This window comes from Mobula hypostoma, chromosome 19 (genome assembly GCF_963921235.1).
Source record: "Mobula hypostoma chromosome 19, sMobHyp1.1, whole genome shotgun sequence".
Classification (NCBI taxonomy): domain Eukaryota; kingdom Metazoa; phylum Chordata; class Chondrichthyes; order Myliobatiformes; family Myliobatidae; genus Mobula; species Mobula hypostoma.
Window position 1 is genome coordinate 40,612,454 of NC_086115.1, and position 13,206 is coordinate 40,625,659.

The 13,206-nt window shown below is 40.8% G+C and overlaps 1 protein-coding gene and 1 long non-coding RNA gene across 3 annotated transcripts in view; one reads left to right on the top strand and one right to left on the bottom strand.

The window, feature by feature from the left end:
- Window positions 1-13,206, bottom strand: part of LOC134358990 (adhesion G protein-coupled receptor A1) — a 608,347-nt gene that overhangs the window by 177,943 nt on the left and 417,198 nt on the right. The window lies entirely within an intron of this gene.
- On the top strand, window positions 6,119-10,791 carry LOC134358993 (uncharacterized). The gene is made up of 3 exons (XR_010020996.1): window positions 6,119-6,306; window positions 7,865-8,136; window positions 10,719-10,791. It is a non-coding gene; the product is annotated as an uncharacterized LOC134358993 (long non-coding RNA).

Genomic DNA, 13,206 nt, shown 5'->3' on the forward strand with positions numbered 1-13,206 from the left:
ATCATTCTATTAATCATTATTACCATGGCCAAGGAAGCTTATCAATGCCTCTACTTGCTCCACAGGCTAAAGAAATTTGGCACGCTCCTGTCGACCCACACCAATTTTTATTGATGCACCACAGAAAGCAGCCTCTCTGGATGTATAACAGCTTGCTAGGGAATTGCTCTGAACATGACCACAAGAAACTGCAGAGCTGTGGACAGAGCTCAGCACATCATAGAAGCCAACCTCCATTTTGTTTATAATGCCTCGGTACAGCAGCCAGTGTAATCTAAGACTGCCTTCACCTCAGACATTCTCTCTTCTCTATCCCTCAATTGGACAAAAGATTCAAAAGCTTGAAAGCACATATCACTAGTGGTATGTATATAATATTTCATTAGTATTTGTGTATAATGTAAATTCATTGTCTGAGTAAGCATTCTTATTCTTTAAATACGTGAATTGCACACATCATCATGCTACCACTTGATATGTGTCTTTCTTTGAATTAGTTTAATGTTTTGAAGTTACAAACCATAACAGGTACTTTTTAAATGAGTCTAAGACAGCTTCTGACTTGTTAAAGCACAGCAAGATGTTCAAACTAAAAAAAATGCAGTGAGATCAACAGAGAGTAAAAAGAAATGCAGCTCAGCATGTGCAGAGAGGGTCAAGTTTTTAAAGAAGCAGCGCAGCACGTATTCTATGGAAGGGAAGACACGATTGAGTTTTATTTTAATGTAAGAAAACAGAAGAATTTACGGGTTCATAAAGATTGATGATAGCTACATTGTAAAGATTGATGGGTTTGATTACACACTAGATAATTGGATTTTATATACTGAGCAAATTGAGCAGTATTTTGAAGCAAATTAAATAGCCAATGAGAAACAAGTTCCACTTTTGCTGAGTGCATTGGGTTTAAGGCAAACAGTTTGCTTCAAAGCTTAACTGCTGCAACCAGATCAGCAGAAATGACATTTGCTGATGTTGTCAAAATGATGCCAGAACACTTAGAACCAAAGCCATTGTTAATTGCAGAATGCTTTAGGTTTCATACGTGGAATCAAAAATAAGGGGAATCCATTTCAGCGTACGTGGCTGAACTCAAGAGGTTGTCTGGGAATTGTCAGTTTGTAAAGGGCTTAATGATACACTAAGAGGTCATTTAGTTTGTGGTATTGTGGTTGTGAAAACATTCAAAAATGGCTCCTAAATGAAGCACAACTTACATTTAAAAGAGCAGTTGAAATCACCGTTTCAATGGAAACTGCAGCAAGAGATGCAATTGGGTTGTAGTCACAAATGAAAGTAAGGGTGACCACAATTGTGATGTCAAATCAGAAGCCTGCCTGGCTGAACAAATTGTGGCAGACACACACACACCAGAACTATTTACGGTTGTCCTGTGGGGCAGATATTCAAAGTTGTAGACTTAGCCGGCTCCATTGTGAAAACTAGCCTCCCCACCATTGTGGACATCCTCAAAGGTGTTGCTTCAAGGAGCTGGCATCTTTTATGAAGGACTGACACCATCCAGGGCATACCATCGTCTCACTATTAGCAGATATCCCACCTCTCACGGAAGTTCTGGGAGTCTCCCGCATATTGATAGCGGCTCCCTGATGCCCACAAGTTATATACAATATCCCGGAAATTGATTTTTTGAGAGCGAGTGAGAGAGAGCGCGAGAGTATGAGAGAGAGAGAGCGAGAGAGAGTGTGTGTGTGAGAGAGAGAGAGAGAGAGAGAGAGAGAGCGCACGTGTGCCATGGCAGAGTGTTCCAAAAAAAAACATAAAATGTACTTCACCCCAGACTAAAGTGTACCCCTGCCTAATAGGGGTCAAAGATAATGACAGTGTTGCTCGCTGCACTGTTTGCAACGTGACTTTTCTATTGCCCATGGTGGGTTAAGACTGTAAAAGACATGTTGACATGAGTTTAACAGGTGTCATTCGTTCATTAGCATAGCTAACGTTATTTAAACTAGCTGGCTAGCTGCTAAGGAGCTACTCTATTGCAGACATCCCACCTCTCCTGGAAGTTCTGGGAGTCTCCCGCAAATTGATGGTGCTACCTCCCTGAAATGAGGTTTTGCAGGGTGGGATGTCTGTATTAGCATCAGGAAGGAGGTACAGGAGCCTGAAGATGACAATCAATGTTTTAGGAGAAGCTTCTTTCCCTCTGCATCAAATTTCAACGCACCATCAACCCATGAACACTGCCTTGTTATTTTGCTCTCTTATTGCACTATTTCTTTCTTATATATATTCTTATTGTAACTGATGGTAAATTTCATGTGTTTGACTGTACTGCTGCTGCAAAACTACAAATTCTGTGACATATGTCAGTGATAATGGGTTGGCACGGTAGTGTAGCAGTTAGCATAATTCTATTACAGCACCAGTGACTTGAGTTCATTTTCTGCTGCTGTAGGTCAGGAATTTGTACATTCTCCCTGTGACTGTACATGTTTCCTCCAGATGCTGTGGTTTCCTCCCACATTCCAAAGATGGATGGGTTAGTAGACTGATTGGTCACATGGGGGTAATTGGGTGGCACAGAATCAATCAACCTGAGTTTAGAGATACATTGCCGTAGAAACTGATCTGCACCATTGAAATTGTTGAACACCCTCGGCTGACTGAGGCTCTGCATGCAATTAACTGCCTGCTGTATGCTTCTCCTTGTGCCACCCTACTTCAGGTCCAAGGGAGGAAAGTGAATAAGCTGGGATTAAAGTTTGGAGGCAGTGGAGCTGAGAATGGAAAAGCGGAGGGGGGATTGGAGAAAGTTAGTTTTATCCATGTCATTAAGAAGGGGGGCGGTTTGTGCAATCAATGGATGGAATGAGTGGGAAGTTCCTGAAGGAAAGCAGCTAAGTTGAATTTTCAAAGTGCCATTATCTGACTTTAGAAATGAACATATAAAGTGCAGAGCAATATAGCACTGGAACAGCCCCTTTGGCCCACAGTGTTTGTACCAAACACAATGCCATATTAAATTAGATCCTTTTCTGCCTGCACATGATCCATACACCTCCATTCCCTGCACATTGCGGCCTCTTAAGCACCATTATTACCCCTGGCAGCCTATTTACCACTCTCAGTTTAAAAAAAAATTACCCTGCACGTCTTTTTTAAATGTTCCCATTTCACTTTAAGTACATATTCCCTAGTATTTAACATTTCTACTCTGGGCAAAGGTACTCTCATAATTTTATAATCTCCTTTCAAGTCTCCCTGAAAGCCTGAGCCTCTGATGCTCCAAGGAATACAACCCAATTTTATCCAATCTCTCTTTTAACATCATAGGCTCTAATCCAGGCAGCACCATGGTAAACCTATTCTGTATTCTTTTCTAAGCCTCCACATTCTTCTTGTTATGGGTAACCAAAATTGCACATAATACTCAGGGTGCAGCCTACCCAAATTTTGATATACCTGTAGCATGACTTACTGACTCAGTACTCTCTTCTCGACCAATGAAGGGAAGCACACCATCAATATACTTTCTTCACCACTCCATCTCGTTGTGTGGTCACTTCAAGAGAGTTATGGACCAGGACCACAAAACTCTAATTGTATTCCAATTGCACTCTGAAAAAAAACACTTTCAGATATGCATTGCTGAAATATATAGCAGTTTCAATCCAAATATCTGGATGCAAATTTGCAGCTTAATTTTAATGGAAAGCTACAGAATTTATTTGCCTGTCCACCAATAATGAAGTGACTTCTGAAATTCTTGCATAAGAGACGATCGAACAAGAGTCACACTTAAATTTCAATGTACTGGTATTGCTGAGAACAAGTATTTCTTAAAAATGGAAGCAGAAAGCAAAGGCTAATCAGTGACAAAATAGTAACTCTCATCAGAACCTGATGAAGAAATTAAATAGAAAAAAAATTCAGAGAAAGAGCAATAATTATTGAAAGGTTTTTCATTATCAAGTTCCTTAAATTAGTGCTTGGCTTTCCAAACATACTGGATGGGGCTGACAAAACATTCTGTGTTTGGTTTGGGAATAAATGAAATGTCCTATTTCTCACAATCTAAAACTAGGCTATTCAGCCTTGTGAGTCTGCGGTGGCTCTCAGGGTAATCCCATCACTCCCACTGATGCTCCTATTAGCTAATGACATTAGGTCAATATACAATTAACCTAACATCTATCACACCTTTGGGATGTGGGAGAAAACTGGAGCACCTGGGGAATCCATGTGGAAACTTCACAATGACAGCACTAGAAGTCAGAAACAAACCCAGGTTGATGGCTCAGAGATAGCTTCGCTACCTGCCATGTCTTTGTGCTGTCATAAGGTTTAGGTTGGATTCAGGTCAGGTTTTAATTGAGCACCTGTGCAGAAAGATAGACATTGTTACACGGTCTGTAACATTTACTATTTAACAGTTTCTCTGTCTGTAAAAGATGAATTTTACATATGCGAATTTGTTCAATGGATATTAGAATTCGATGGGCAGGAAATTCTACAGCTTTTCAGCAGGGGTGAGATAAACCTGTTCTGCACAGTGAACCCATGCTGGCACTAATGAGATGTGTTTCTCAATTGCATTCCCAGTGAGAAAACATGGGCTTGTGTGCAATGGCCAGCACATTGTTTAGACCAAAAATGCACAACCATGTCCCCGAGCAGTAAAACACTGCACACTTCTGGACATTGTCAATTGAAGTTCTGCATCCAATCCATCACTTAACGAGCAAATGACAACTACAGCAAGCAGCTAGTGGAGGGAGTTCAGAGTTTTGCTAGGAACTGTCTGCATGAATCTTCAGCAGGACAAAGAAAGGAACCTACCTGAACATAATTTAGGCACTGAGCTGGCCGAAGGAAGTCTTCTGCACTGGAGTATAGGGACGGTGCTCAATGCTTAGATCAAATAATGCTGGTAGGATGCAGCCAGGTGAAGATAGCGCTAAGAATGAGCTTGCAGGGACCTGGGAGCAATACTGTAGAAAGTTCCATTGAGCAAACTCATGATCAGAATACATTAATATCTTGTCTCACAGAAAAGATTTTGTACAGCTACTGTATCTCACAGCAGACAGGAAAGGATCAAACACAAAATATTGAAGGAAACTCAACAGGTCAGGCAGCATCTATGGAGAGGAATGAACAGTCGACGTTTTGGGCCAAGGCCCTTCATCGGGATCCCTTTCTTAAAGGCTCACCAGGGTGGAACAGTGGATGTCACTCCTTATGAGGTAAGCCATTACCCTGGCTGAAGCTGTGGATATCGTTAGTGAAGAAAGTGAATGAGAACAACCTCCCCTCATACCACTGAAAGCTCAACCTCTTTATCTGTCTGTCTAGCACAAATCCTAATGGGACTTTCCTCTCAATATCAACATGCTCTGTTTTTATTACATTGTTACAGAGCCTGGGAGAGAACACTCATCCCCATCCCCATGAGCAACTTTTCTCTGATTCTTTGTCCCAGTACATCTTCACTGGAGTACAAATTAGCCAGGAGGAGAAGACTGCATCTTTACCTCTTCCATCACTCTCCACCACCTTAAGTTCTGACACAAGGAGAATCGTGCAGACTAGACTAGTGGTGGCCAAGACACCTTGCACCACTGCAATGGAATTAAACCAAAAGATCAAAGGTCCAATAATCCAGAGGATTATTAATCCTCAAGGGCAAGGTCAAACACCAGCTGTGCTCCATAGTTAATGTTTAGAAGTCATTAACATTAGTACATAGATAAAAAGTAGTTTTAAAGGGATATCAGCCAAGCACAGACAAATGGGACGAGCTTAGGTAGGTACTGTACCTCAGTTAGCATAGATGAGTTCTGGGCCGAGGGGCCTTTTTTAGTGTCACATACAGTAGCTCTGAGACAGTGGGGTTGCACTAATGAAATGATTGCTACACTCACACATTGAGATCTTGGATCACTGTCTGGTCTGCTGAACAGGCTGGCAAGAAATGCCAAGGAGCATGGGGAAATAGTTCACAGAAACCTTATCGCAGCCACAAGCACATGCTTGCCTGCCAGGAAGTGGTTGGCACTCCTGTGCTAGCTGGCAGTAACACTGCAATGCAAGAACAGTTGAAGAAGCAAGTTTCCACAGGTGGAGGCCAGCCAACGGCCAACTGCTTCAATGTAGTCTCGGTCTGCTCTGCCCAAAGCTCCACTTACTCCCACTGAGGATCAGACAGCTGCCACCAGAGAACAGCAAGCAGACAACTCCACGAGGTGCAGACAATTCTTACCTTTTAATGGATGGAGGTGATGGCTTATTCCCATTTTAAAGTTATTCATCCTGTTCTCTAAGCTTCACTAAACATAGGTAAGTTAATTTATTATGCTTAAGGAAGAAATTAAATAACCTAATGTATCCTGGTTGTGATGCAAGCATCAATGGGCAGTCCTTGAGAGGGACCAAACAGCATTGTCCATGTTATGATATTTATATCTTTTGAAAACTCTTGATGCATACATACAACATTTGGCTGCTAGATGTAGTCAGAGGGTCAGAGCATGTCCAGATTCAGTCTTGGCCAAGTGCACTGGAGTACAATAACACATTTGATTATCTGAAGGCTCAGACAGAATACAATGACAGTTTCCTCCGCTTGTAAGTTTACCGATGGCAGGAACACTGGTGGCTTTGAGGATAACGAGGAAGATTGTTAAATGATACAGCAGGATATAGATCAGTTGGAAACTTGGGCAGAGAAATGCCAGATGGGGTTTAATTTGGACTAGTGTGAGGTGATGGTTTTTGAGAGGTCAGTGCAAGAGTATATTGTTGCATAGCTCCCTGAAGAAGGCATAGGCATGCTTCCCTATCTTGGTCATGCCATTGAAAATAAAAGTTGGGAGGTCATGCTGTGGTTGTGTAAAACCTTATTAGGCCACATTTGTAGAATGTGTGCACTTCTGCCACACTACAGGAAGGATGTGAGAGGCTTTGAGAGGGTGGAGAAGAAGATCACCAGGATATGTCCTGGATTGGAGTGTTTTAACTGGCAGGACAAAGTTGTACTGTTTTCTTTGGAGTACTTCAGGCTGAGGGACAACCTGCTATATGCTTATAAAATGATGAAAGGCCTACATAGTCAGAGTCTTTTTCCTGGGGTGTAGGTTTAAGGTGAGAGGTAAGCACTTAAGGGAGATTTAGAAGGCAGGTTTGCTCACACAATGAGCATTAGGTGCCTGAAGTGTGCTGTCAGGCAGGTGGTAGAAGCAGTATCAATAGTAACATTTAAGTATTTACACAGACACTTGAACAGGGAGGGAATAAACCATGTGTAAGCAGATGGGATTAGTTTAGACTGGCATCATGATTGGCATAAACATGGTGCCTGGAAAGGTAGGTAGCTGTGCTGTACTTATCCTGTTCTCTATGTATGTTAATTAACCTTAAAAAACATCTTGCAGTGCTTTGGCAGGGATGTTGGTCTTGTCGAGTACCTGCTCACTGGATGGATTGACCAGTGCATGCATTGATTCCTCATGTACTCTGTAATTTAACGAACAGTAGGCGCTATAGGACACAAAGAGATTTAGCGATGATGTCCTGTATCTGTTTCGGTGCACACTGCTTATTTCAACATTCGTAGCCTGTATGTCAGATAACTGCAATGGAAAGCTGCTGTATTTTGAAAGATATGTAAATGTCTTACACACGATCTTTGCTGTTCATGTTGCCAGCATCTATTTCCAGAAGCCATATGAGATCTGTGAGGTGCAATTCGGTAGGCTCTTCACAAATACGGCCTATAGAAGGTGGTGAGGTGTATTAGTGGTCATTTTCACATTGTGACACACTTCGCCTATCTTGAACAAAACAATTGATCATGTCATTTGATGAAGTGATAAATGTTAGCTTTCTTTTTCTCTAGGCTAACCTCAAACAGAAAGATGAGAACACAGATTCCTGCGGCAGTTATTGCCTCTACAATTTCCATTCTTAGTGATTTTGCAGCAGCCATCTTGCAGTGTCATACTTGAAATGTGGTGGCTCAAGAAGGCAGTATCCATTATTAAGGATGCTCAACATCCAGGATATGTCATTTACTCATTGCTACCATCAGGGAAGAGGCTACAGGAGCCTGAAGACACACTCAACCTTTTAGAAACAGCTTCTTCCCCTCCTTCACCAGATTCCTGAATGGTAAATGAACTCATGAACACTACCTCACTGTTTTCTTCTATTTTGGTATTTCTTATTATAACTTATATTTTTATATATTGCACCGCTGCCACAAAATTTAAAAATAATCCATGACAGAAATGTCAGTGATAATAAGCCTGATTCTAATTCTGCAGTGACAGAAGCTTAGTAAAAGAGCCTTTAAGGAATATCTAAATACAGCTAGAGATGTACAACTGGAAAGATATTTAAAGTGGAAATTAGCTGCTAATTTATTAGGTTGAAAGAGGTGTAGACAGAGTAAAGCCTGGTGTTGTCTCTGTACATCTGGAGACCAATCTTATACACTGATGGGTCAAGGGAATTAAATTTCATTGGGCACAAGTCACATTACAGGATCTCATCTCAAAGCAATACTGAGAATGGATGGAGCGGGCTCCCCTCAGACATAAGGCACAGTGGAGGATGGACAGGATGTAATTTCTTATTCTGCTATGAACCATTTTGATATAGATAAAAATGTGGTGGAAAAGATTTAACTATACACGCCAATGTCACTTTATTATGTACCACCTGTACCTAGTAAACTGGCCACTGAGGGTCTGTTTGAGTTCTTCTTCTGCTGTAGCCCATTGACTTCCAGGTTATATGTGTTGTGCATTCAGAGATGCTCTTCTGCACACCACAGCTGTAACATGTGGAGTCACCCTCCTGTCAGCTAGAACCAGTCTGGCCATTTTCCTCTGACCTCTCTCCTTGACAAGGCATTTTCGCCCACAGAACAACTGCTCATTGGATGTTTTTTTCACGCCATGCTCTACAAAAACACTGTTGATTGTTGTTGCATGAAAATGCCAGGTGGTTTGTGAGATCCCCAAACCACCCCGTCTGGCGTCAACAATCATTCCACGGTCAACATCACTTAAATTACATTTCTTCCCTATTCTGATGTTTGGTCTGAACAACAATTAACCTTTTAATCATACGTCTGCATGCTTTCATGCATTGAATTTCTGCCACGTTTGGCTGATTAGATATTTGCATGAATGAAATGTGTAGGTGTGCCAATAAATTGACCACTGAGAGTATAATGCCCTCTGTTACAGGTTATGGGCTACAAGGAAAATTGGTGGGGATAGGGATTGCTCTGTGATCTGACACAGGCTTGATTTGCTAAAATAGCCTACTTCCATGTAGTAAGGAAATATGGAAACACTGAATAATTTTGCCTAATTGCCCAATATTTTTGGGGGAAGAAAGGGCATACATTTTGGTTAAGCAACATGAAGCACATTGGAGAAGAAAACGAGGTCACTGTTGCAAAACATACACAAAATGCTGGAGGAACTCAACAGGTCAGGCAGCATCCAATCAGAGAATACAAATAGTCAACATTTCAGGCCGAGACTCCTCACCAGGGCTGTAAAAGAATGGAGAAGGAAGAATGGGAAGGTGAGGGAAAGGGAAGGAGTACAAGCTGGCAGGTGACAGTGAAACCAGGGGAGGGGGGAGGTGCATGGGGAGATGAAATGAGAAGTTGGAAATTGATAGGAGGAAGGGATAAAGGGCTGAAGAAGAAGGAATCTGACAAGAGAGGAGAGTGGACAATAGAAGAAAGGAGGAGGAAAACCTGAGGGAGGCAATGGTTGGGGTGATGTTTGAGATATGGATGGCAAGGGTCATTGATGATAGATGCTGGGGAGGTAACAAGAGAAAAGGGGTAAGAGGGGAGCAAAAATGGGGAATGGAAAAAGAGAGAAGAGGAGAGGGTACAAATTACTGGAAGTTAGAGAAATCAATGTTTCTGGTGTCAGGTTGGAGGCTACCCAGCTGCACAAGTTTGTTTGAGGAGAAGTATAATGACTGGGATTTGAAGGAAACATGGACAATATCACTCAACAAGGGCAGTGAGCAGGAAGGTTGAGCGACCAGCAGTTTAGTTGATAGAGTATGACAGGAACAAGCGGTGGGTCTTGGATGAGCTGAGCGATAGGAAATAGGTTCAAAGTTGAAAGTATATTTATTATCAAAGTCCATATGTATCACCATATACTACCCTGAGATGCATTTTCTTTGGGCATTGATAGCAAATACAAGAAACACAATAAAAGCAATGAAAGACCAATAGGTCAGACACAGAATCGGTATGTAAAAGCCAACAAACTGCAAATATGAAAAGGAAAAAAATAAGTAATAATAGTAATAATGACTGATTAGGTATAACAGGTAGGACAATCCATAATAACCATCTGGAAATACTACACAGGATAAACAAGCAAGAACAACTTATTTAATAGATACAGCCATCCAAACACATATAGCTTACAGAAATCAAGAAGTGAAAAATGCCATAAATATGCTTAATTAAAAGAGGAAATACGAAGACTTTGGAACATGAACATGAACATGTCCCAATAGTAATATCTGCAACTAGTATGATCCCAAAGGCTCTACACAATAGCATTAAACAATTAGGGCTACACAGTAAAATCTATGTAAACCTTCAGAAAACTAGAGAAGTCTTCCAGGCGGGAGGAGAAGATGGCAACGCAACGGAGTGCACGTGGCCTCTCTGGTGAAATGATATCATATTTGTTAAATAGGGGCCGTGCACAATTCTGATTTGATGGAGACAGACGTGACAAGCACAGAGGAACATCTGGAGAAACTTCTGAAATGCCCGGTTCGCTGCCGCTGCTACTGTGCGATCGAGAACCTCCGGAGGGAAGGCCCCAGATCCTCGGCTTTTCCTGTTGCTGGCAGCCGGGGCTGGGGTCGAAGCGCTTGGCAGAGATGGTGCTCGGTGCTCGGCATCAGAGGGCTGGTCGGAGGCTCAAAGTTTTCGGATGACTCAGAGTCGGACTGTGGTTGGGTGCTTCCAGGATGCTGCATCGGCAAGTTTGTGGTGCTGGAAGTTCTGCATGAGATGCTGGGATTTTCGAGAGAGTTTGAACTTTTTTTACCATGCCCATGGCCTGTTCTTCATCAAATTAGGGTATTGCTTGCACTGTTGTAACTATATGTTATAATTACGTGGTTTTTGTCAGTTTTTCAGTTTTGGTCTGTCTCCTGTTTCTGTGATATCACACCGGAGGAACATTGTATCACTTCTTAATGCGTGCATTACTAAATGACAATAAAAGAGGACTGTGTGTCCTCATAATCTAAAAAATCTAAAAAATAATCTTAAAAAGTCCGGAAGTTCCTAGCAATGAACAAATGAGCAGGCTTGGCTATGCCTGCACCTCAGGTTTTTCCAGCGTGAGCTGAAAAAAAAATAGATAATAATAATAATAATAACAAAGCTAAAATAAAAGTAAAGCTAAAGCAATTAATTCAAATAGTATAACTATTTTTGAAAGTTATACTGTAAACTTGAACTTTGGACTAGATAAGTGCAAAGCATTAAACATAAAGGTGCAATAGAGCTAGTAGAAAATAAAACAGAGCAGTAGGTTACAATACAGCCAATGAATGAGTATCAACAAGCAAAGAAAATAGATTATACTGCGATAAAGGGAAAACTTTCAACAGGATTTACTTCAAGGCTTAAGAAGATCTGCCAAGCAGAGCTCAATAGCAAAAATATAACACAGGCAACAAACACTTTCACTACACCCATATTAACATAATCTTTTGGCATAGTAGCTTGGTTTGAGACTGATCTGGAAAATTTACAAAGAAAAATAAGAACTGAAATGGCAAATTTTAGAAAACACTATGTACACTTGAACACACTTAGATTAAAGCTATCTAGAACAGAAGGAAGAAATGAGTAAGACATAAAAATTTACACAACAGTTAGAAAAAAACTTCTAAGGATATATCTTCATCAATGAAAACAGGATTCAGCACTCAATGAGAGCATATGCAATTCTGCTATGAAGTACACATCACTAAACTTGAATGAAAGCACAACCCAGAAAAATGAAGTAGTTATGGAATGATTATTACAGAAGAGCATAACCCTCCAAGGAAGACATTCCTAGTATATAAGCAGACTAGATGTTGACAAGGAGCATTGAATGCCTTACTCAGAGTTGGAGATCTCCCCCCAGAAACAGAGGGGTTCCTTGTGGCAATACAGGGCCAGGTGGTTAACACAAAAAATGATCAAAAATACATTGCAAAAGACCAACAAATTAAAGAACATAAATGCAGAAAATGCCAAGAGAAACCATGAACAATCTAACACATTACAGGATCCTGCAGCAGTTTAACACAATCTGATTACTTTCACAGGCACAACCAAGTGGCAAACATCACTCACCAAAGCCTTGATTTAAAATACAAACTCATAAAGGACACCATATCTTACTATAAGTACAAGCCCGATCCAGTCTTAAAGTCAGAGTCTTACAAGTTATATTATGACTGATCCATTATCACAGATAGGCCAATGCACAATAACCATCCAGATATAATATTGCAGGATAAACAAGCAAGAACAACCTACTTAATAAATATGGCCATTCCAAACACACATACCTTACAGAACTCAATAAGTGAAAAACATCAGAAATATGCTGAATTAAAAGAGGAAATTCAAGGATTATGAAACTTGAACAGGGTATTTATTGACCTAATAGAGATATCTACAACTGGCATCATCCCAAAGTTCAACACAATAGCATTAAACGATTAGGCCTACATGACAGTATTTATGTAACTCTCCAGAAAGCCACAATACTAAACACCAGTAGAATATTTTGAAAATTCCTAACAATTGAGAAATGAGTGCACTTGGCTAAGCCTATACCCCAGTTTTAATCAACTTGAGCTGAGAAAAAATACACATACAACAACAACAATAATAACTAAATAAATACAAACATAAATAAATGAATGAATGAATGAATAATCAATAAACATCTAGAGCATGAGATGCAGAGTCTTTGAAAGTGAGTCCCAAGGTTACGGGAACATTCAGTGATGGATGAGTGAAGTTATCCCCTGTGGTTCAACAGCCTGATAGTTGAGGGGTAATAACTGTTCCTGAACTTGGTGTGTGGGTCCTGAGACTCCTGCATCATCTTCCAAATGGCAGCAGTAGAAGAGTGCATGGCCTGGATGGTGGGGGTCCTTGATGAT